This window comes from Papaver somniferum, unplaced genomic scaffold, assembly GCF_003573695.1.
Source record: "Papaver somniferum cultivar HN1 unplaced genomic scaffold, ASM357369v1 unplaced-scaffold_125, whole genome shotgun sequence".
Lineage (NCBI taxonomy): Eukaryota > Viridiplantae > Streptophyta > Magnoliopsida > Ranunculales > Papaveraceae > Papaver > Papaver somniferum.
This window is the reverse complement of record NW_020621603.1, coordinates 5,855,672-5,878,956: the sequence shown is the minus strand read 5'-3', so window position 1 is coordinate 5,878,956 and position 23,285 is coordinate 5,855,672. Positions and strand designations below refer to the sequence as shown.

The 23,285-nt window shown below is 40.7% G+C and overlaps 1 long non-coding RNA gene across 1 annotated transcript; it reads left to right on the top strand.

Moving 5' to 3' along the window:
* The first annotated feature begins 710 nt into the window (after positions 1-710).
* LOC113331511 lies at positions 711-3,586 on the top strand. The gene is made up of 2 exons (XR_003350994.1): positions 711-1,915; positions 2,996-3,586. It is a non-coding gene; the product is annotated as an uncharacterized LOC113331511 (long non-coding RNA).
* The last annotated feature ends 19,699 nt before the right edge of the window (positions 3,587-23,285 follow it).

The following is a 23,285-nucleotide window of genomic DNA, read 5'->3' as shown; positions in this document are numbered from 1 at the left end:
GGTTGTGTTTTCTCTGTTCGTAGGAAGGCATTGTTGGGCTTGGCCAACCTTAACAGGGCAACTGCATTCAGAGATGACCGATCATAGAAGTTCGATATAATTCTTTAGGAAACTGATAGAAATAATTTCACTTAGAAAGATTTGTAGGGTTCTTCCTTAAAGTTAGAGACAAATATTTTATAAAATAAAAACTAGTATATTGAACCTAGAGCCACAAATTTTAGTTGTAGAAGCCATTTAGGTTTGTGCTTTGTTTTAAGTTGTTTGCGCTTAGGCAAGAGATGAGATTATTCTTTAAAGTGGGGAGTTTTTGAAGACTAGAAGGATGATTTGATTTTCGAGGACGAAAATGAATAAGGTGGGGAGAATGTAAGGACCCTCAAGATCGTCAACGCTATTGGACCAGTCAAGAAACGATTTAGCCGATAATAACACGATTAGTTTAACACGGACGTTAATTATAGAAATTAATCTAACAACGATATAGATACGAAACTAGTATCGTTAGATTTGTCTTGAAAAGTTACGCGGAATAGACTACTCGCACGCGTCATTCGGACACTGGGTGAAGAAGATTTATGAAGTTGTTTTCAGAGGGTAAAATAGTAATTTTGGTTATTATCCTGGTGGCGGCACGTGTCAGAGTGAGTGGGTGACTCAACAAATCTGTTCGGCCTTATCCCCAGACCGCTCGAGAAGAATTCATTTCTTCTTTTCTTTCTCTCCTGTTCTTCTTCTTCTTCACTCTTTCTTTCCTCTGCTTCTCCTCTCCTCCTGTTCTTTCTCTTCTGCATGTGATTGAGAAATCAAATGGAGGCGTTGTCATCAACATAAGGTGGAGACGATCATGTAGTAGTCGCTGGTGATGATGTTGTGGTCAATTAAGCTCGGGATGAAGGAGAAGATTGAGTTACTGTAAATCGAAATTAGGGTTTATAAATTTGTTTGATGTTCTGAAGAATAATAAGATGATATATAGAGATACTGTTGGATAAGGAGGCTTGGGTAGATGTTTAATTGAAATTCTGGAATCGTTTTGAAGATGAATCAGAGAACCAAGTTAGGGTTTCTCAGAGAATTGTATTGAAGCTCGAATTAATGGTGTATAAGAGGAATTAAAGATTGGGTTTTGGGTAATTGGGAAAGGGTTGGTGTTTAATTGATGAAGAGAAGTTGTTGTGAATTTGAATTGAAAGGAAAGAATTAGGGGTTATGTTCTGTTCTTCCCCAATTTGTGAATTAGGGTTTCGGGGGATGGATGATTATGAGACTCAGATCGAGAGAGAAACAGAGCAAAGTTGGTTTTGACAAATGGTGGTGGTTTTGAGATGATTCTCAATTGAGCCAGGGGAAGCAAAAATCCGACTCCAATTGCCTGTGTGAGACTGTTATGAGGTAATTGTCCTTCTAATCTGTTTAGTGAAGTTATTTAGTATCTTTGACTGAGTATGTGTAGTTGATATTTGAGCTAAGGCCTGAGTTGGGTATGAAGTGGAGTTTGGTTGCTGTTTTGAATTACAGAGAATTGTTGTATGTTGAATTGAAGTTCAGTATGCTAGAATTGGAGTTGTTATGGGTTTGGTGTTTGAGTAGATGATGTATGAATGAGGTTATAGGTAGTGGTGGTGTTATTATGAGTTAGCTGTGGTGGTGATGATGATGATGTTACAGGAGAGGAGATGCGTATTGGTGGTGGAGCTGTAATTGTAGTTGATTTAGGAATGAAGATTACAGTTTGTAAGGAGAGTGTTGAAGTGATTTGGCAGATTGGCTACAGGGGTGATTTAATGAGTTACAGAACATGGTTATAGAATTGGATAGGTACTGTTATGGACTGTAGTTGTATGTGTGAAGTGGATGCAATTTGTGATGTTGCTGAGTTGAATTTGGATGTTACCTAAAGCTGCAAGTGCAGGTAGGCATAGTTTTGTTTGTAATTGAATTTCTGAATTCTGTTTGAATAAATGAACTGTTTAGTAGTTGTATAACTTATGTTCTTGAGTATTAGGCTTATTAGTCATCCTAGTTAGATTACCTGACTGATTATGTTCTTAGATGACTTGACCTAATGCTTATGACTTTGTCAATCTGACAGAGTTAACTCACTGAGTTTCCCTATCTTGACCTGAGTTGGATCGTTGACCGATTCCTGGTTGACTTATTTGACCCTGGATTCTGACTTAGACGTTGACTGTTAATTGAATCCTTCTGACCAAACGTGGACCGTTAGTTGACCAGACAGACAAGGCCTTTGATTAATGGACTAGTTTAGTAGACTTGGGCTTGGAAGCATTAGTTAACTTGTATGATTCTTGTGTGAGCCAATTCGATTAGTTTCTTAGACTTCTTGTATGATTAATAGTTAGTCTATATTAACAACGATCGACTCAAAGGACGAACCAGTGGATCATGGATCTCAAGGTAGGCGTGGCTTGTCATCAAAAGAAGTGGGAATACATTTGAATCTTTGGTAACCATCGTCGCTTCTTTTACAAAAGTTTATGTTTAACAAACTCATGCATTTCTGTTTGTACATTCTATGCAATGTTTCAACTTGTTTTATGATAATTTTGTTGATTTTGTTAATCTTTCCATGGATTGGAAAGGACCTGTAATGTTTTGTTGTCGATATGAATTGTTATGGGAAACGAGAATTCCCATTTGTTTGCCCAATAGGTGTGTAAGGACTTGGTCGACACCTATTAGGAAAATGATAGGTGTATAGGATACGCTCCTTCATTTATATCTACATGAATTCTGCTTTTATGCTTAATAGGTGTGTAAGGAATTGGTCGACACCATATAGGCTAATAGGGTGTGGAAGGAAGTGGTCGACACTCAATATATACATTGTTTGACGAAGGAGTTTGTCCATATACATGTTTGTTTATTTCAGTGACTTGGTTACTATTTAATGTTTGAGGAAAACATTATTGTTTTCAAAATCTTGCCTATGATTACTTAGAAGTTAAATGTTAATTATTCCCACTTTCAGTTTCAGAGACCGACCAGAGTTGCACAGCGAAAGCTCCGAGAAGTTGACTTCTTTAGTTGGTTATAATCTGATATGTTATTATGTTGTATATTCTATTTGTAAACCAAATGATTATTGTATGTGTATCATTTGAGAGAAGATCTTGTATGTATATTTCTGAGCGGGGTTAGTTTTGGGTTAAGTTTTATAGCAGATTCCTTAATCAAATGTTTAAGTAATTGATTTAAATTCTTAGTGCCTCTTTATTTAGTTAACCTCTTTATTTAGTCAGCTGCTAGATTAGGGGGTGCTACATGGCCCTTGAGGAAGATGTGGAAGTTGTTCCTCTTGAGGATGTTGAAGCGGAGAACGTTGCTGACGTCCCAAAAATATCCGAAAGGGAAGTTGAGGCAGACTTGAAGGAGGAAACAACGGCGACCTATGACGACGGTGTTGAAGTAGACTCCGGTGATGGTGAAGGCACGATTGATCTCCTTGATAACTAAATCTCCCTGTTCCTTTTTCGTCTCTTTTTTTTTGACGAATGTTTTCTCGTAATTTGTGAACACTTTCCTTGTACTCAGTGGCGGCCGAGTTTAAGGTCTTTTTCCATTTCGCTTTCTTGATTGAATAAGGGTTTTATATTGTTTTGAGGTAAATCTTCCAATATGACTATATCAGAATCTTCTTAGGCAGTGATGCGATCACATGTTATTCTTGTGATGAAAAAGGAATGCCATAATGAAATATCACGAACCTGTCCGTGCTCTTGACGTGAGGTCTTCCTGATCCTGTTGGAGTAGACTGCTCAAAGCGCTTTCCCTATTTTCCTCTGCACATATTCTATCCCTCCAACGTTTTCCAAAGAATACGAAATGTTTTGTTTAGGGTTTTCTTTTTGGTTTACTCTAGTGGGTAATGATGATTTAGGCTGACTCAGAATTTTGTGTCATCTTTTAAGGGGTAAAGAAATTCCTAAAAGGAAATAATACTTTGATTAATTTGAAGATTGAAACCCTAATTATGAATGCAAGTAGTGCAATCATTTTGGAGGAATTACAAATATTGCATGAAAAGGAAATTGCTGGAGGAAATATTAAAGAGAACGCTGGAGGAAAAGATAGCACATTATTTCAGGTATGAAGAACGCTAGAGGGAGTGGTAGCACAGCCTCTTAGGTACTTTAGGGTTTGAGCTATCGTGAATGAATTGTTACGCCTTCCAGTTTGTCGGCATTGATGAGTTTGCAGTAACCGCCTAAGATAACATCTGCTACCAGGTATGGCTCATCTTCCCTTTCCGTAGGTGAACCAATATGAGCGGTCACTTCCACCGTCATATCCCAACTTGAAACGCGGTCGCCTTTGTCCCCAAATCTCCAATTTGAAATGGGTTTGGGCATTGTGCAACTACCTGGTCCTTGAACCCGTCATCTTTAATCGAGACAATTTCTAAACTTTTGACGAAACGTTTGAAAGGACCAGCATCCCATTCACATCTCCTAGTGGTGGTTGGATTAATTGTTGATTGAAGCGAGTTCCCGGGACTTATAAGAAGGAGGAGTGACTGGTTGCAAAAAGGGTTGTTTGATGAGACTTACTTGAGCTCGGAACTTTTTAAGGTATGTTGATGGGATCTCTCCGGGAAGTTGTGTCACATCTAAAAGCTGTAGATACGACAACAAATAGTCTTCGAGATTGGATGGCTTGTTGGAGATTCTTTCGGGTATTGAAATCGGCAAAGGACATACTCCCAACGTTGCCTAGTTATCATGTATCCACGAGCGTCCTAGGACCATGTCGTAATTCGGATATTCTTTGACTATGTAGAATTTTGCATGCGTCAGGGCATCACCCACTTTAACTTCAAGATCAATGTATCCATAGGCATCTCCAAATTATCCTTCTGAATTCTTAATCACGGTTGGGCTGCGAATAGCTTCCTGCTTCGAAATATTTGCGGCTTTCAAAGTCTTGACAGTAATGATGTTGAATTTAGAGGCCGCATCAATCAATGTGATATCGAATTCGACATCCTTCAAACGAGTGACAGTCAAGAGTCCCCAGTTACTCTTGCTAGCTGCATCTTCCAGGAAAGACTGAGGTTTCGAAATCGTTTCCTTTCCTGGATACAAACGCCTACCTGACACAATGCGGTTGAGGGCTGCAAGAAAAACCTTGACGCTGTGCCTTGGAGAAATATAAGATTTCACATAAATGCTCCATCATAGATTGTACAGTCTTGCGAACAGAATCCCCGGAAATCATGCAACTCCTAATAGGAAGAGGACCTCTATGAACACCTTCGTTTCCTAACTGGAGTTCTCCTGCCTCTACCTTTTCTCTGAAAATGTGCTTCAATTTGTTGAAATCCTTGGTCGGGTGATGGATGAAGCTATGGTAACGACAATATTTGGGGTCTGTCATCTCTTTCTCGGTCGGCAGACGTTTGATAAGAGGCAGCTTGATCGCGTCATCTTGAATCCATGCTTCCAAGAGTTCTATGACTTCATTCATGGGGAATGGGAAGCCCGGAACTGTATCTCCATATTCTTGTGCAAGAGTCTTGCCCGTTCCCTTTCGAGATGAAGTTGTCTGCCCTGAAGCCGCACGCTTGGGTTGTTGTTCTGCTGCCGAAGCTTTCCTTTTTCCTCCTTCGCCCACCATGCTCACTGAAGGACCAGTGTTATATTGCTTATTGACGAGACGCCTGCTTCCTCGACTTTCACGTGGATCTTCGCTTCGAACAATTTTGGTTCTCTCCAACAATGTTGGGGCCGTTGTAGCTGAACGCTTAGCGGCTTCATGGAGCTCATAGAATGTCTGAAAGCCCAGATTCTCTAACAAAGCACGGTATACGGGTACCATCCCGTTAATGCATAACTCCACAAACTGGCGTTCGGTGACGTTCAGATCATGACAATCCAATGCTTGAGTCCTGAATCTCTTAACGAAGTCATTTGGATGCTCGTTGTTTCGTTGGAATATTCTCCCCAAATATGAAAAGGTGATCTGCTCAGACACGAAGAAATACTTCCTGTAGAAGGTGTTAGAGCATATCTCGGTCGACCTCGCATGCGTTGCTATATCAAGCATGTTTGTCAATGTTAGTGATCAAAACTATGAGTCTTGATTTCTAGTCTACATAGCTAAGTCTCGGACTAGGATAGAAAAGTGTAGTTGAGCTCAAGGACTTCATGGAGATTCATCATACAACGATGAATATCTACTCAAGGAACCGTGGAACTTCATCAACAAAAAGGTATGTGGAGACTTGAACTTATCTATCACTCAAAAGTCTATCTATTCTATCTCCTACTTCTTATGAGACAAAAGTCGTATGCTATATAGACTTGATCATACACATTTGATATTTCGAGCTGAGTATACTCTACTTATCTATATCTCTAAATCATGTGTTAGTAAAGCATTTCGCTTTGATCAGGTTTATCTTCACCTAGTGACAAAAGTCATAATGTTTCAATCACTTTGAAAATCGCTTTGACGAGAAATAGTGTAAAAACTATATAACGTCCTCCAAGAATGTTTCAATGGTTGGAAAGAGAGTTTAGGTCAATATAACCAATGATGGATATAAGCATTGTGTGGTAACACATATGTGCATAAGTCCTATTCCTTAATCCGAAGTTTGCGAACTTTGTTGATTGAGAGACACCGGAGGAATTTGATTTTCCATGTCCGCGAACTGACGAAAGTTCTCTTACCGAGAATTTCTGCTGGGATTACCAAAAACTCGTTTCCGTGTTTAGTCCGCGAACTCAGTCCGCGAACCTAGTCCGCGAACTGGCGGAAGTCTCTTTGCCGAGATTTTTTGCTGAGTTTGGAAAACTCTGCCAGTTGCCTTAAGTCCGCGAATTTGTTTGCGAACTTGAGTGGGTTATGATCTAAAGATGTGCTCTGAACATGAAACTTAAATTACTAAGGAATGCAGTATGCAAAACGTGGTTATAAAGTTGAATCATCTTTGTTTCAATTGTGTCTTGTGTAGTTACATAAGATCTCATATATAGCAATTGAACAACTCTCTAACTAGTTCATTTGAGACAATTGAACTAGTTATGGTGAAGAAGAACAAGGTTAATATGAAATGCTCATATGGTTAACCTTTTGGGTTACTATGTTGAACCAACATACACGTACACGTTTGGGCACGGTTTTCACAAACCCAGTAAACGTATATCTCAAGTGTGTGTGACAAGCTACGTTTTCGATCTAACGGTTGAGAAATATTAGCTTGAATCTAAATCAGGTTTTCATCTAACGGTGAATATTAATTGCTTTGTACCTAAGGTAAAACCCTGATTTGAAGATTATATAAAGGAGACATCTAGCACTGGGAAAAACTAATCCCCACACCTTTGTGTGATACTAGTGCTCTCGCTAGAGTCGATTATCCTTTAACCTTTGGTTTTCTTCTCTAAAACCAGGTTAACGACTTAAAGACTTCATTGGGATTGTGAAACCAGACCGATACTACTTTTATCGTAGTTGTGTGATCTGATCTTGCATCTTCTATTGTATGAGTACAATCTTATTGATTGGCTTGAGATCGTGAGAGTTCTCTGATAGGCAAGATAAAGAAGTCACAAACATCTTCGTCTCATTGTTTCTGATTCCTCGACGTCCTCTTGTTTATACAAGTAAGACTGTTGTGAGGTGATTGATTAATCTAGGATGTTCTTCGGGAATATAAGACCGGATTATCAATTGGTTCCTCTTCATCTTGATTTCATATCATAAGACGGAACAAAAACCTAGGGTTATTCTGTGGGACAAAGATTTATCCTTTGATAGACTTTTCTGTGTGAGACATATTTGTTTATTATCAAGTCTGCGATTTTGGGTTGCAACAACTCTTAGTTGTGGGTGAGATCAGCTAAGGGAATCAAGTTCGCAGTGTCCTGCTGGGATCAGAGGCGTAGGGAGTACAACTGTACCTTGAATTAGTGGGAGACTGATTGGGGTTCAACTATAGTCCAGTCCGAAGTTAGCTTGGAGTAGGCTAGTGTCTGTAGCGGCTTAATACAGTGTGTATTCAATCTGGACTAGGTCCCATGGTTTTTCTGCATTTGCGGTTTCCTCGTTAACAAAATTTCTGGTGCCTGTGTTAGTTCATTTTCGAATTATATTGTTTATCTTTATAATTGAAATAATACAGGTTGTGCATTTGTGATCATCAATTGGAAATCCGACCTTTGGTTGTTGATTGATATTGATTGATCCTTGGACATTGGTCTTTGGTACCGTCCAAGTTATTCCTTGTATTTGATTAGTACTCACAGTTTCTGTTTGAGCAAATCAAACCAAGAGAGATATATAAACTTGTTGATGTACTTTTAATTGATTGAGTCTTGTTGATTCTCTTAAAAGTATATTCGGGTTTGTCCATACAGATTGCTAAGCGAAATATTGGGTGGTGTTGTTAGACCCCCGCTTTTTCAATTGGTATAAGAGCAGGCAAACACGTTAAAGACCTTATAAGTCTATGTTTGTGGCAATTTGAGTATGTGGACGAAATCTAATACGCATACCAAAATGCCTCCTAAAGCTGTCAATTTTGTCAAGTGTCTCGGAAATACCTCAAAGGATCACTCCTTAGATGATTCTTCCGAATCCCGAGGTAGGAAGACTGTCCCATCTTGTGTCGATCACTCTTCCTCCAATGAGACATTGGACATAATGGCAAAGGCTGAAATGGAGCTCACCAAAATTGTAAAAAATTCTACTGAGTTTGTTGATCTACAGGATCATGATAAGCTCATTGATGAATTTGAAAGTCTATTGATCGTGAACAAGCACTCTATAACATTATAAGGTCATTCTCTAATGAAATTGAGAAACTTCTTCAAGAAAACAATCTACAGCGTGAAAAGATTGGTAATATGGAAAATCTGATTAAAGAAGGCTCAATTAGGGAAAAATGTTTGATCAAGACGCATTCATCTGATCTTAACAGACTTCGTGTTCAGAAAGAGAAACTTGAAGCATCACCTGCTCTAGCCCATGGACAGTGTAAATCCTTGGAAAAGGAAAACTCTGCCTTAAGAAGAAATTCTTCTGCACAAACTAATTCTCACGAGTTACCGTACAGAATGAAATCTTCTCCAGATGAAGATTGTGTCAAAAAAGGTTTTAGTAACTCACAATCTTCTCTGACGGCTATGAAGTCTAAACAGGTGTATGATGTTGCTTATCCTCCACGAACCTGTACCTTCTGTGGAAAAGGAAATCACTATGTTATCCATTGTTTTGCCAGAAAGAAACAAGTCTTTAAACTTCACAAATTGCTTCTTTTTACTATCAATGGAGTAAATAGTCAGACGATTGCTGCAGTGAACCTCGCTTTCACACGAAACCAGGTATCTTATAAAAGTGATCTCTCTCCTAGAAATCATTACAGGACATTGGTAAATTCTAGTGGTATAAATCATACTACCTATGAAAGCATGCCTTGTGCTTATAAGAACAACTCTGGTAAATTTAAGTCTAGTGTATGGAGACCAATTTGGAAAATCCCCTAGAACCTATTTGTAGAGGTCCTAGACTTTTTTATCAGACAAATTCTTCACCTGTGATTCCTAGAAATACTGTGAGACTTTCTCCCGTATCTGGAAACTGCCAAGGAAGGACAAGAAATGCTAAGTTCAGATATCCTGGAGGAAATAACTGTTATTCTCTCAGAACCTATGGTGAGACTATGTCTCCCTCTGCTACCTAGTAGAAGAAAATCTATTCTTGTGTCTAACTTGAGAGATACAAGAATGAGGATTTGTGAGATGCTCAAGTATTGTGCTGTTTTTCTCCGGTTTGTATATCTTATGATGTAATGCTTTTAGTGCTTCTTTCTTTTGTCACTGTGATCTTTTGGATATAGAATCTTTTAAAAGCAACATGGTATGCAGTTTTCCTAATTTGGGCCATTTGTACTTTGGCTGGCCCACGAACGTCCGTATCTCCTCAAGGAACTTTAGGGTTTCCAGTTAGGGTACTCACGAAAATTTGTAAGTCTTATACATGTTTATTTATTCTTCAGAAAGGAACTCTATGGAACCTGTTCCCAAAGAAGAAGTTAACCCTATGGTTGAGGATGATCTCAAAGGATGTGATTTTGGTCAAGATTTTATTATGAAGAAGATGTTTGAAAGAAAAGAGTATAACTCTTGGATTGGAGAATCTGTCAAGGATCTGATTCATGTTCAAAATGAAGTCAAGAGCGAACTTGATAACCTTCAACTGTAGATAAACTAGCTTATTGATGGACAGGAAAAAATCCTTGGTACTCAGAATATCTTAATCAGGAATCAGAAGAAAGTTATCCTTGACTGCAAAGGCTCGTCATTATGCTCGCATTGTTGATCGAAAAACTAATGTTCTAACTTATGAACATGGTGTATCTACTGTCAACATGATCAAGGATATCAGTGGCTCCTACTTCGATGGACCATTTCAGAGGTATGAAATAATCAAGGAAAACTGAGTTCATTAATACCTAGTATGTCTTCTTTTTGGATTAGTTGGAAGAATAACAAAGATTGTGACTACACATAGCTATTTTTGTTTTCATCTTCTTGTGTTATTTTTTAGGTTTATTGGTTTTAACTTCTAAAAATATTTGGAGGATGATGTTATTGCAGTATTAATCTGTTTGATATTGAAGTATTGCAATTTTTTATGGGATATGTATTGTTTGCGTCCGTGAACTTGAAGGTCCCATATGTTGTGAAAAGTAAAGTCGTTCATAAATTGGTATTCGTATTGATGAAAGGACGAATGGACTTTTGACAAATACAAAAGTTATGCCTTTGCAGTCATTTATTTGATGGAAAATAAGGTAAAATCTTTTGTGTGACAAGGATAAAGTCTATTATGTCGTTATGCAAATAGTGATGAAAAATAGAATAGATCCTTGTATGTATTCCACAGTAATGATCATCATTGATCCATATCTTATGTATTACTGTGAGGCTCCGTAATGTATCTTATGTCGAGCACGATACAACTAAGTTGATTATTTTGTGATTAACTTTGTTGGTTGTTCCGTACGGTACTTTATGTCGAGCATTTTTGAACTAAATTAATCATCTTGGTTGGTTATTTAGTTATTTGCTCCGAAAGTTTTATTTTGTCGAGCAAAGCAATTGACAATTAAATTGATTACTTCTGTGATTAGTTTGGTTGTGTTTTCCAATTAGATTAATTATAGGTTCTCTTGTAATTAGTCTAGTTGAGTATTCATATATTCCACAAGTGCTCGTGTTGAGTATATGAACGGCTATACTAATCATGTTCTGATGGTTAAAGTAGTCGTATATTCCGTAAGGTTTTCCTTATGTTGAGTATGTGAACGATTAAGTTAGTCATCTCCGTATGATTACCTTAGTCGTAGCTCCGTAAGTTTACTTATGTTAAGCACAATAAATTAAATTGATCATTTTTGTGGTTTGATTTAGTTGCGTATTCCAATTAAATTAATCATGGGTTTACTTGTGAGTAATTTGATTGAGTATTGGATATAGAAAATCATTCCTATGGTTTTTGGTGTCCAATTAAAAATCATTCTTTTCTTTCGAAATTAAGGTCGCTCTTGTTGTTCTTTCAGGAATGACATCAAATGGGGGAGAGTTCTTTTGAACTTGTGATTAATGGTAATATCTTGCGGGGTGTGCGACTGTGGAATTTTATAGGGATTATCTTGTATCTTAAAACTCCTTGATGAATGCATTTAGCTTCGGCTTTATGATTGCATCTAAATTAAGTTGGTATGTATTTTTTTCTTTTAGTCTATGAAACATCTCTTCTTGGAAATTTTATTAGGATCCCGTTCTTGTACCTTTGCTAATTTTATTGACAAAAAGGGGGAGAATTAATGTGCAGTTCTACTACATATACATATGGTTTTCAGATCATTGTGTAAGGGGGAGTGGTTTCCATGTGAGATGAAGTATTGACTAAGGGGGAGTGATACATATCACTGTAGCATTATTGTTAAAGTCGTGATGCAATTGTACTTTGATGTTACATAATAATACTATGTCACTGTATAATGATGATCGAGAATCTCGATTTCTCTCATAGTTGTAGCTACAGATCTTCAACAACGGTGATGCTAAACTTACAACCTTTGGGATCATTGGAGTACTAATTGGAAGAACGAAGATTTCAGGGAACGTTGAAGATTAAACTATGGAATATGAGCCACTAAAGTTTATCTTTTTTGTATTCCATATGTATTAATAGTTGTTGATGGTGGATTTTGGTTCTAAGGCTAAAATTGTAAAGCCAAATTTATGTGTTGACATCCTGTAGAGGATAAAGCTGTTTCATAAGTGATGAGTACCTCTTCACTTTATTAATTCACCTAGAATGGAGCATGTGGCAACAATCCCAAATATTTATGTGAATTAAATATACAAAATTCATCCAGGTTGGAGCATGTGGCAACAATCCCAAATACCCTGTGGATTTTTAGCATTATTTATAATGCATGATTTGCCTAGTATTTTCTGTGTTGTTCCCGCAGAACTCTCATTGTTGGTGCGGCATGATGACTGAGTGTTGCTCTCAGCAGAGTAACACGAATCTCCAAGTGTCGATGATGAGGCATGCACGAAATACCCGTATAGGCTATATCTCTCGATGTGTTATATTATCCCGATTGAGCATATTTAATTTCCTAAGGGAAATCTGGACTGACCGTATCAGTCACAGAAATAATCACGACCACGTAGGTTGACCGCATGATTTAACTAGCCTAGACGAACCCTAGTAGGAGCAGGCTATCACCGTGATGACCACCAGCGGGCTTGTTTGCGCCCTAGCCGGTCGAACATCACACTCCTCTTTTCAGCGTGCCAAAACGCCAACCTAAAATAGGGTGGCCACGCTGCTTTGGAAGAAGCTCGAATGAGCAAGACTGCTTAAGGAAGTCTCAAAGTGATCATGATCGTCCAACTTCACTAGCCTGATTGGACGGCTTAGATTGCACCATGAAAGATGGAGGTGGCGCTAGCACGCACATTAGCGGGCCCACTCTATACCTGCTCGATCGATTTTCGCACGACAAAGCCATGGAGCAATGAATGTTTTTTCCAAACATGGCTGACGTGATGCTTTTAAAGGTCGTGGAAGTTCCACTAGTGTATTAAAACAATCACAACCATCCAACTTCGCCAGCATGTTTGGATGGCTTAGATTGCGCCTAAGACCGTTGGAGAAGTGCACACACGTTCACCGTCGGCCCAACGTGGGCCCCACATAATCGACCTCTCAAAAGGAGAAGCCTAACCTGCAAAACCGATTAGCCAAAACCATGCGTGCGTGACTGTTTTAAAACCCTAATTAGGGTTTGCGGCATGTTACATGTGTCATTAATCAATCACGAGCGTCCATCTTCGCCAGCTTGGATGAAGGGTGCAGGAATAGACTAAGGAAGTCCAGAGAGTATCAACCTGATTACTGTGGGCCCGTCTATCTCTATGTCTGACCGACCAAGACAAGCCATGGCCGGATGCCTCGATTCGTGTGCCTTGAAGGTGGCATGTCGCGCCTCTTTAAGAATCCTTTGCGGCATATGATTCCTGTCTAAATTTGATCTCGGTCACTCCTCTTTACCGGTAAAATTGAGTGGCATAGATCACATCTTCATGAGACAGTGAGGTACGGACATGTACATCGGCAAGCCGTCTACACGCATGCCCGGTCGGTCCTACCAAAAACGCCTCCCATGCTTCGTTTCGACCAAGCTGAAGAGTGATGCTTGCGTACCTCTTCAAAACCCTAAAACTTCATCAACGGTCGCATATGAGCGTCATATATCATCTCGTCCGTCCAACTCTACCAGCTTGGTTAGGCAGCCCAGGCTAGGAGTTAAATGGCCAATAAGATGTCATGGTGATTAACATCCGCCACTCTACCACATCATGAGATCGGCCAAGGGAGGGCTTGCTTGTGCAGCCTCCAAACTATCGTTCTAAGATAGCTAAGCATGCATCTGTTTTAAGACGCTTAATCCGCGACTTACTCCGTTAAGCCTTAAAACAACGATGTTTCATACACATTGATTATATCCGATGCATTACATGCATAGAGTATATACGATATTTCATAAATATCAAATCCTTAGTTATTTTAGCATCACAAGCTACTTCCTACAGTGGGTCCCACAATCCACTCATTCGAGACATCAAACATGTCACAAACTGGGGAATTTTTACTGGGGTCTTGGTCTGGCGGTTTACAGCGTGCAGCATGCAACGCGCCATCACAAGAACGTGTCAGGAGGCATGGACGATTAGCGATGATGGGAGAAGTGGGGAAAGACTGATCGTGTGACACTAACCCGACCCCACTACTTCATCACTCCACTTCCTACGAGAGACGAGGTTTGTGCTTTATGACTTGTATAAATAGGTCCATCACCTATTTCCAAACAACATACATAGAGACAAGCACAGAAAACTAAGTGTTGTCATTCGTATCCAGAAACACCCAGAGCTGATTGCTTACATTATTGCAAGCCAGTTCGATATTCTGATACAAGTCATAAACAACCAACACCGTCACAATCTCAACACCTTCTTCGCTTCTCTCCCTAAGATCAACCCCATCTCATTCACTCTGTGATCGAAGCAAGTCTGGAACGACCATTTCTTGGTTTAGGCCAGAATTATATAGATTGATCTCTCGAATCAGAAAGCACTCCCGTAGTGCATTTGTTTAGGGTTTAGATTCGTTTCTCATCTACACACCCAAATTTACCAAAAACCGCAGAAACAGTTTTCACCCTTAAACAATTGGCGACCACTGTGGGAGATTAATCTCTCGGTTGCAATCTCAAGATTCTCAAAAAAATGGTTGGCCTCAGGGATAATTCTACCGCTGCGGATCTCAGCCAGAATCCCTCAAATGGTAATGTTTCTCACCCTCTTTTGAACAATTCTGTTTATAATGAATTTTCATATTTCAATATCCACCATTTTGTTTATAACGAATTTTCATATTTCCATACCCCCATCATCTTTGTCGCTTCAACCGATGGAGAAATCCCAGCTCTGGCTGAACTAGCACGGAGGCAAGAAATTCTGGCAAGGAATGTGGACCGGATAAATGGAGCGATTGACAACTTGTTCACCTGCTTGGTGCACATGACGATAATTTTAGAAGCAGAAATGGTGGAACGACCGGCGGACAATCCTCCTCAGGTCAATAGTTTCACTATGAACCAGAGACCAGTGGACCAAGAAACATCCCCTCCAGTGGAAAGTTTATGCGAACTTTTACACCTCTCAAAGAATCAACGACGGAGACGTTTGCTGCAATCAACCAGATGGCCCTAGACGTACATTTAGCCCCTTTGCGTCCAGAAATCTCGAAAACGCCAGAAATGTCTGTGAATAATGTCACATTTACAGAAGACGACATGATGGTGGAGGAAGGTCACAACCGGTCCCTACATGTTACTGCACGCATCAAGGATTCAGAGCTCAAGAAGGCCCTCATCGATACGTCTTCGAATGTGATTACTCTCAAGACTCTCAGGACGGGCAAGGTTCGCCCAGGCAAGATCGTACGACAGCCTACCATGATGACAGACTTTGAAGGAAACCACACCAACACGCCGGCTAAAAAATCTCTGAGGCAGTTCAGATACGAGATCAGGTGCTGCGTGGATTTCAGAAACTTGAACAGATGCCGTCCCAAAGATGATTTTCCTCTACCTAACATCGACATCTTAGTGCATGCCACCAGCGGACACGGCGTGTTCTCCTTCGTGGATGGATATAGCGGTTACAATCAGATAAGGATGTACGAGCATGACGCGAGTGACTGCTGAGGGGATCAAGGTGGACCCATCCAAGACCCAAGCTATCCTCACGATGCCGCCTCCACAAATGGTGAAGGATCTACAAATCTTCATGGGCAAGGTGAACTACATTCGACGTTTTATACCTGGTTTAGCCCAGCTCGTTGCTTCATTCACCCCGTTGCTGAATAAATGAGCAAGCTTCGTATGCACCACACTATAACAGGAAGCGTTTTGGAAGATTCAACGAATATTGTCATATCCAAATCGTCATAAGAGTTCGCATATTATGTCATCCCGGACGAGAGCGAGCCCGGGACATCTTCAGATCTACTGGAGCCGACACCTCAAGGGAGCAGCCTCAAGAACATAGAGACGTCCGCATCATCATGTCGAGAAAGAATCCGCAGCTTGGGTGAATCACCCTGACAAACTTAAGAGGAATGCTTAAGCAAAACAGCGAACATCCAAATGATTATGTCAAGAGCTCCCGGATTCAGGCAATGGAGGGTCACGATCCAAATGTGACTTAACAACAAGTGGTGTAATTGTGCATCAATAGGATGGTACCTTTCAATCGTGCTTTGTCGAAGAACCCGCGCTTTCAGACATCTGTGAAGCTGCTAAACACTCAGTTGTGACAGCACCTTCCCTGCTAGAAAGAACGATCCTGTCATTAATGAAGAGCCTCATGATGTTCGCATACATCTCACCAACAGGCAATACAACCTTTGGCTTTCCACAAGCAGTTTCGCTGAAGAAGCAAGAGGAAAACCACCGAGATACAACATCCTGCGCGTCCAAAATCGCCAACTCCAACTCCAGTACCACATGCACGACTGCCACGGTGATGAAACAACGTCCAAGATATTCCATGTCTGGCTCGACGGAAGAAACATCAATAAAGGACACTTTCAGAATTTCGTCTCCCGTAGAAGAAGTAGTTGCATTACCAAAGGAGATTGCACCTGGGACTTAAGAGTTACATATAGATTCTCCATGTCAAGAGATTCATAATATTTGTAGAACCTATTAGTTAGGTCATTCGCATGAAAGAACTTCCATACTCCTCAAAGACACGATCCAAAGATGATAATGGCAAAGCAGTATGACTGGGGACTGCTTAACACTGCCCATCTCAAATATGGTGAATTTAGAGAGATACAAGCATGTTATCATTCCAAGATTTCCAAAGACAAGGATATACTCAAGAGAGCAGACGTATTGTCGAAGGCCAGTGATATTCCTTGACATCTATGAAACGCAAGCAGACGTAAAGACGGCCTCATGAACATAGCGTGACAACATCTATCAAGTCGAAGGATCAGTAGATACTCATGGGCAGGGGACTGTCTCTCTCTTTTCCGTTCCATGAGGCAGCATGAAGGAAGCTATCGGTTCCATCATTAGATTCTCCCTCTAATGAAGATACAATCTCTACCACTATATGATGACCGCCGAGTTCGAGCCCGGAGCTGTCACGCCTCTTCCTGCCAGTCTTTCCTGATCAGAGCTGCAGCTGAGAACCGTTGTTCGTTTGTTGATACTAGTGCCCGAGCTTCACCATAGCAACAACCACTACGGACAGAGATAGAACCATATAAGTCATGCTTGGGGACTGAGGCTCAGCACGAGATTCCTTCGCCATCAGTCAAGAACTTCTTCAACACAAGAGATGGTCAATCTAGAAGCATGTAAAGGGAAAACCAAACTGAAGAAGAAGCCGCTTCAAAACTCTCCCAGGAGTCACCTCCACGTTCGCTTCAGAAGCCTGCTTCTCTCCAGGAGCCGCCTCACGTTCGCTTCAGAAGACTGCTTGAACGCTCTCTCCGAGACCCACATTCGCTTCAGAAGCTGCTTCAAATCTCTCTCCAGGAGTCGCCTCCGCGTTCGCTTCAGAAGCCTGCTTCTTTCCAGGAGCCGCCTCCACATTCGCTTCAGAATCCTGCTTCAACGCTCTCTCCGGACCCACGTTCACTTCTTCAACTCTCTCTCTAGGAGTCGCCTCCACGTTCGCTTCAGAAGCCTGCTTCTCTCCAGGAGCCGCCTCCACGTTCACTTCAGAAGCCTGCTTCAACGCTCTCTCCGGGACCCACGTTCGCTTCAGAAGCCTGATTCTCTCCAGGAGCCGCCTCCACGTTCGCTTCAGAAGCTGCTTCAACGCTCTCTCCAAGAGCCGCCTCCACGTTCGCTTCAGAAGCTGCTTCAACGCTCACCTGGATGCCTCTTGAACGTGACATGCTCCAAAGACAGGACGACCCATCTCTCCTGTTATCTAACTTTGTCTCATAAGTTTTATCTTTATTTGTCACCATCTAATGCCTACCCCATAATAATGCAACCATTATGTGCTAGGCAGGGGACTTAATGTTGATGGTGGATTTTTGTTCAAAGGCTAAAATTGTAAAGCCAAATTTATGCGCTGACATCCTGCAGAGGATAAAGCTGTTTGATAAGTGATGAGTACCTCTTCGCTTTATTAATTCACCTAGAATGGAGCATGTGGCAACAATCCCAAATATTTCTGTGAATTAAATATACAAAATTCATCCAGGTTGGAGCATGTGGCAATAATCCCAAATACCCTGTGAATTTTTAGCATTATTTATAATGCATGATTTGCCTAGTATTTCCTGTGATGTTCGCGCAGAACTCTCATCGTTGGTGTGGCATGATGGTTGAGTGTTGCTCTCATCAGAGCAACACGAATCTCCAAGTGTCGATAATGAGGCATGCACGAAATACCCGTATAGGTTATATCTCTCGGTGTGTTATATTACCCCGATTGAACATATTTAATTTCCTAAGGGAAATCTGGACTGACCGTATCAGTCTCAGAAATAATCACGGCCACGCAGGTTGACCGCATGATTTAACTAGCCTAGACGAACCCTAGCAGGAGCAGGTTATCACCGTGATGACCACCAGCGGTCTTGTTTGCGCCCTAGCCGGTCGAACATCACAGTCATCTTCTCAGCGTGCTAAAACGCCAAACCAAAATAGGGTGGCCACGCTACTTTGGAAGAAGCTCAAATGAGCAAGACTGCTTAAGGAAGTCTCAAAGTGATCATGATCGTCCAACTTCACTAGCCTGATTGGACGGCTTAGATCGCACCATGAAAGATGGAGGAGGCGCTAGCACGCACATTAGCGGGCCCACTCTATCCCCGCTCTATCGGTTTTCTCACGACAAAGCCATGGAGCAATGAACGTTTGCTCCAAACATGGCTGACGTGATGCTTTTAAAGGTCGCGGAAGTTCAACTAGTGTCTTAAAACAATCACAACCATCCAACTTCGCCAGCATGTTTGGATGGCTTAGATTGCGTCTAAGACCGTTGGAAAAGTGCACACACGTTCACCGTCGGCCCAATGTGGGCCCCACATGATCGACCTCTCAAAAGGAGAAGCCTAACCTGCAAAACCGATTAGCCAAAACCATGCATGCGTGACTGTTTTAAAACCCTAATTAGAGTTTGCGGCATGTTACATGTGTCGTTAATCAATCACGAGCGTCCATCTTCGCCAGCTTGGATGAAGGGTGCATGAATAGACTAAGGAAGTCCAGAGAGTATCAACGTGATCACTGTGGGCCCGTCTATCTATATGTCCGACTGACCAAGACAAGCCATGGTCGGATGCCTCGATTCGTGTTCCTTGAAGGTGGCATGCCGCGCCCCTTTAAGAATCCTTTTCGGCATAGGATTCCTGTCGAAATTTGATCCCGGCCACTCCTCTTTACCGGTAAAATTGAGTGGCCTAGATCGCATCTTCATGAGACAGTGAGGTACGAACATGTACATCGGCAAGCCGTCTACACGCATGCCCGGTCGGTCCTACCAAAAACGCCTCCCATGCTTGGTTTCGACCAAGCTGAAGAGTGATGCTTGCGCACCTCTTCAAAACCCTAAAACTTCATCAACGGTCACATATGAGCGTCATATATCATCTCGTCCGTCCAACTCTACCAGCTTGGTTAGGCAGCCCAGGCTAGGAGTTAAATGGCCAATAAGATGTCGTGGTGATTACCATCCGCCACTCTACCACATCATGAGATCGGCCAATGGAGGGCTTGCATGTGCAGCCTCCAAACTATCATTTTAAGATAGCTAAGCATGCATCTGTTTTAAGACGCTTAATCCGAGACTTACTCCGTTAAGCCTTAAAACAACGATGTTTCATACACATTGATTATATCCGATGCATTACATGCATAGAGTATACACGATATTTCATAAATATCAAATCCTTAGTTATTTTAGCATCACAAGCTACTTCCTACAGTGGGTCCCACGATCGACTCATTCGAGACATCAAACATGTCACAAACTGGGGGATACTTACTGGGGCCTTGGTCTGGCGGTTTACAGCGTGCAGCGTGCAACACGCCATCACAAGAACGTGTCAGGAGGCATGGACGGTTAGCGATGATGGGAGAAGTGGGAAAAGACTGATCGTGTGACACTAACCCGACCCCACTACTTCATCACTCCACTTCCTACGAGAAACGAGGTTTGTGCTTTATGACTTGTATAAATAGGTCCATCACCTATTTCCAAACAACACACACAGAGACAAGCACAGAAAACCAAGTTTTGTCATTCGTATCCAGAAAACACCCAGAGATGATTGTTTACATTATTGCAAGACAGTTCGATATTCTGATACAAGTCATAAAAAGCCAACACCTTCACAATCTCAACACCTTCTTCGCTTCCCTCCCTAAGATCAACCCCATCTCCTTCACTTTGTGACCGAAGCAAGTCTGGAACGACCATTTGGTTTAGGCCAGAATTGTATAGATTGATCTCTCGAATTCGAAAGCACTCCCGTGCAGTGCATTTGTTTAGGGTTTAGATTCGTTTCTCATCCACACACCCAAATTTTCCAAAAACCGCATAAAAAGTTTTCACCCATAAACAATAATTTTATCACTAAAATTGACAAAGGGGAAGATTGTTAGAGCATAGCTCGGTCGACCTCGCATGCGTTGCTATATCAAACATGTTTGTCAATGTTAGTGATCAAAACTATGAGTCTTGATTTCTAGCCTACATAGCTAAGTCTCGGACTAGGATAGAAAAGTGTAGTTGAGATCAAGGACTTCATGGAGATTCATCATACAACGACGAAGATATACTCAAGGAACCGTGGAACTTCATCAACAAAAAGGTATGTGGAGACTTGAACTTATCTATCACTCAAAAGTCTATCTATTCTATGTTCTACTTCTTATGAGGCAAAAGTCGTATTCTATATAGACTGGATCATACACATTTGATATTTCAAGCTGAGTATACTCTACTTATCTATATCTCTAAATCATGTGTTGGTAAAGCATTTCGCTTTGATCGGGTTGATCTTCACCTAGTGACGAAAGTCATAATGTTTCAATCACTTTGAAAATCGCTTTGACGAGAAATAGTGTAACAACTGTATAACGTACTTTAAGAATGTTTCGATGGTTGGAATGAGAGTTTAGGTCAATATAACCAATGATGGATATAAGCATTGTGTGGTAACACATATGTGCATAAGTCCTATTCCTTAGTCCGAAGTTTGCGACCTTTGTTGATTGAAAGAAACTAGAGGAATTGGCTTTGCCAAGTTGGTCGGTTGTCAGCCGAGCAAATATAATTCACTTTCTCACTCAAATAGATATAAATATAGTACCTGATAAGAAAGAGTTCGTTCCCACAGAGAGGCTTTTGTTGTTATCAACTTTTCAGATTCTTAAGAAACCAAAGGGGGGGATTTTTGTTTTATCTAAATAAACAAAGCAATAAAAGTAATCGAAAGCACTAAAATAATTTGAATAATCAATAAGGAAAAGATATTGGTCACGGGATAGTATCATTCACAAACATGTATTTTCATCAATGACTAGAATTGGAATTTTAATCTCTCATTTACTAAAAGTCCTAAGATATCTTGATCGAAAGAGTATCCCGTTTATTTCCCGATTTTATCACAAGCAACATTAAAAGATGTTATTGTGAAATCTACCTATAAAGCAACCTAAAGTGTAAAAGCACAATTAAGTTTAACTCTGTAAGAGCAATAAGTTCTATAAAATAAAACTAATCAATCAAACAAACGTGTAAAAGCACTAAATCGTTTTAACAAAGGTTATGATTCATATGCTATTATAAAGATGTATCACTACAAGTAATAATAGCACTATGCTACTTAGAATCAGGGATAAACAACTATTTCGTATTGAAAACCTTAATCTAGCAATAGAGATGAATGTAAATCGGATTGATTCCGGACTCAACCAAACTAGCATTCAAATCATATGACAATATCAACAATGAAACATAAACAATAAAGTTGAGACAAAACTAATTCATTGATTCAAATATCATTTGTGAAATCCACTTTATCCCATAACCAATAATTGAGTTTAGTTACTCATAATAATCGAGTTCATCGTAATCATAATCATAATCAATAATAAATTAAGAAGATGAAAAATATGCCAAAGCAAATCCTAGTAGAATAGCCGCTCTCCCAAAGTTCCAAAGTTCCAAGAATAAAATAATACGTTTGATACCCAAAGAAAGTAGAAAACTTTCCTTTTTGTAGCTCTTCTTAGGTCAAGTCTTCCAAAGCCCATCACCAAGAAGTACACCAAGCCCATGTGTGTGAGGAATCCACGTAGAAACTATGTCCAAAAATTGTCGACGAAAATTGGCCGGAAACTGCCGGAAAATTCATCGGAAAACATCTCAGGTGACCGGCAAAGTCAAACCGACCAACGGTCAACGAGTTAAGTCTATCGGGTCAACTGAGTTAGCTCGGTCAAACTCAGTGAGTCATACCGAGTCAGGTGAGCCAGAAGTCAGCCAGGTAAATGAATGAGTCAGCATCTAACTAGGTGAGTCAGGTCTGAGTAGGCAGCTGACTGGTCTTGGCCAAAGCTGTTGCACAGCCTGAGCTTGCTGTTGCACAATGATTGTGCTTGCTGTTGCACAATGATTGTGCTTCACTGCCACACTGCCATTCATTACAATTCCCTGCACTTCAGTTGTAACCGTTCTGCTATGCTGCAACTCAGTTGCAATCTCAGCTGCCAATCTACTCCTGCATCATCACAGTAACCACCAGATCCATGCCATTGCTTCAACTCCAGCTGCTCATCATTGCATTTGCTTACACACACAAGCAATACCTCCCTGTAAACCTGAGTAGCCACTAATTTCAGTTATATGGCAACAACACTCATCTGCAGTTTCAGTACCATCAATTCCTTCTCAAGCCAAAGTCACAGCTTCAACAATACACTCATTACAAGCACATGTTCACAGCTCAACTCTTATTCACAGTTTCAAGACCATAAGCTCCAACACCTGCAGCTCACACAACCCATTCTGCACATCACCATCTGAAACAACAGCATACCCATTTGGCCACTGCAATTCAAAGCCCAGCACATCACCATCTCACCTGCAAGTCAAACTACAACACCAACTCACTATCACAACCAC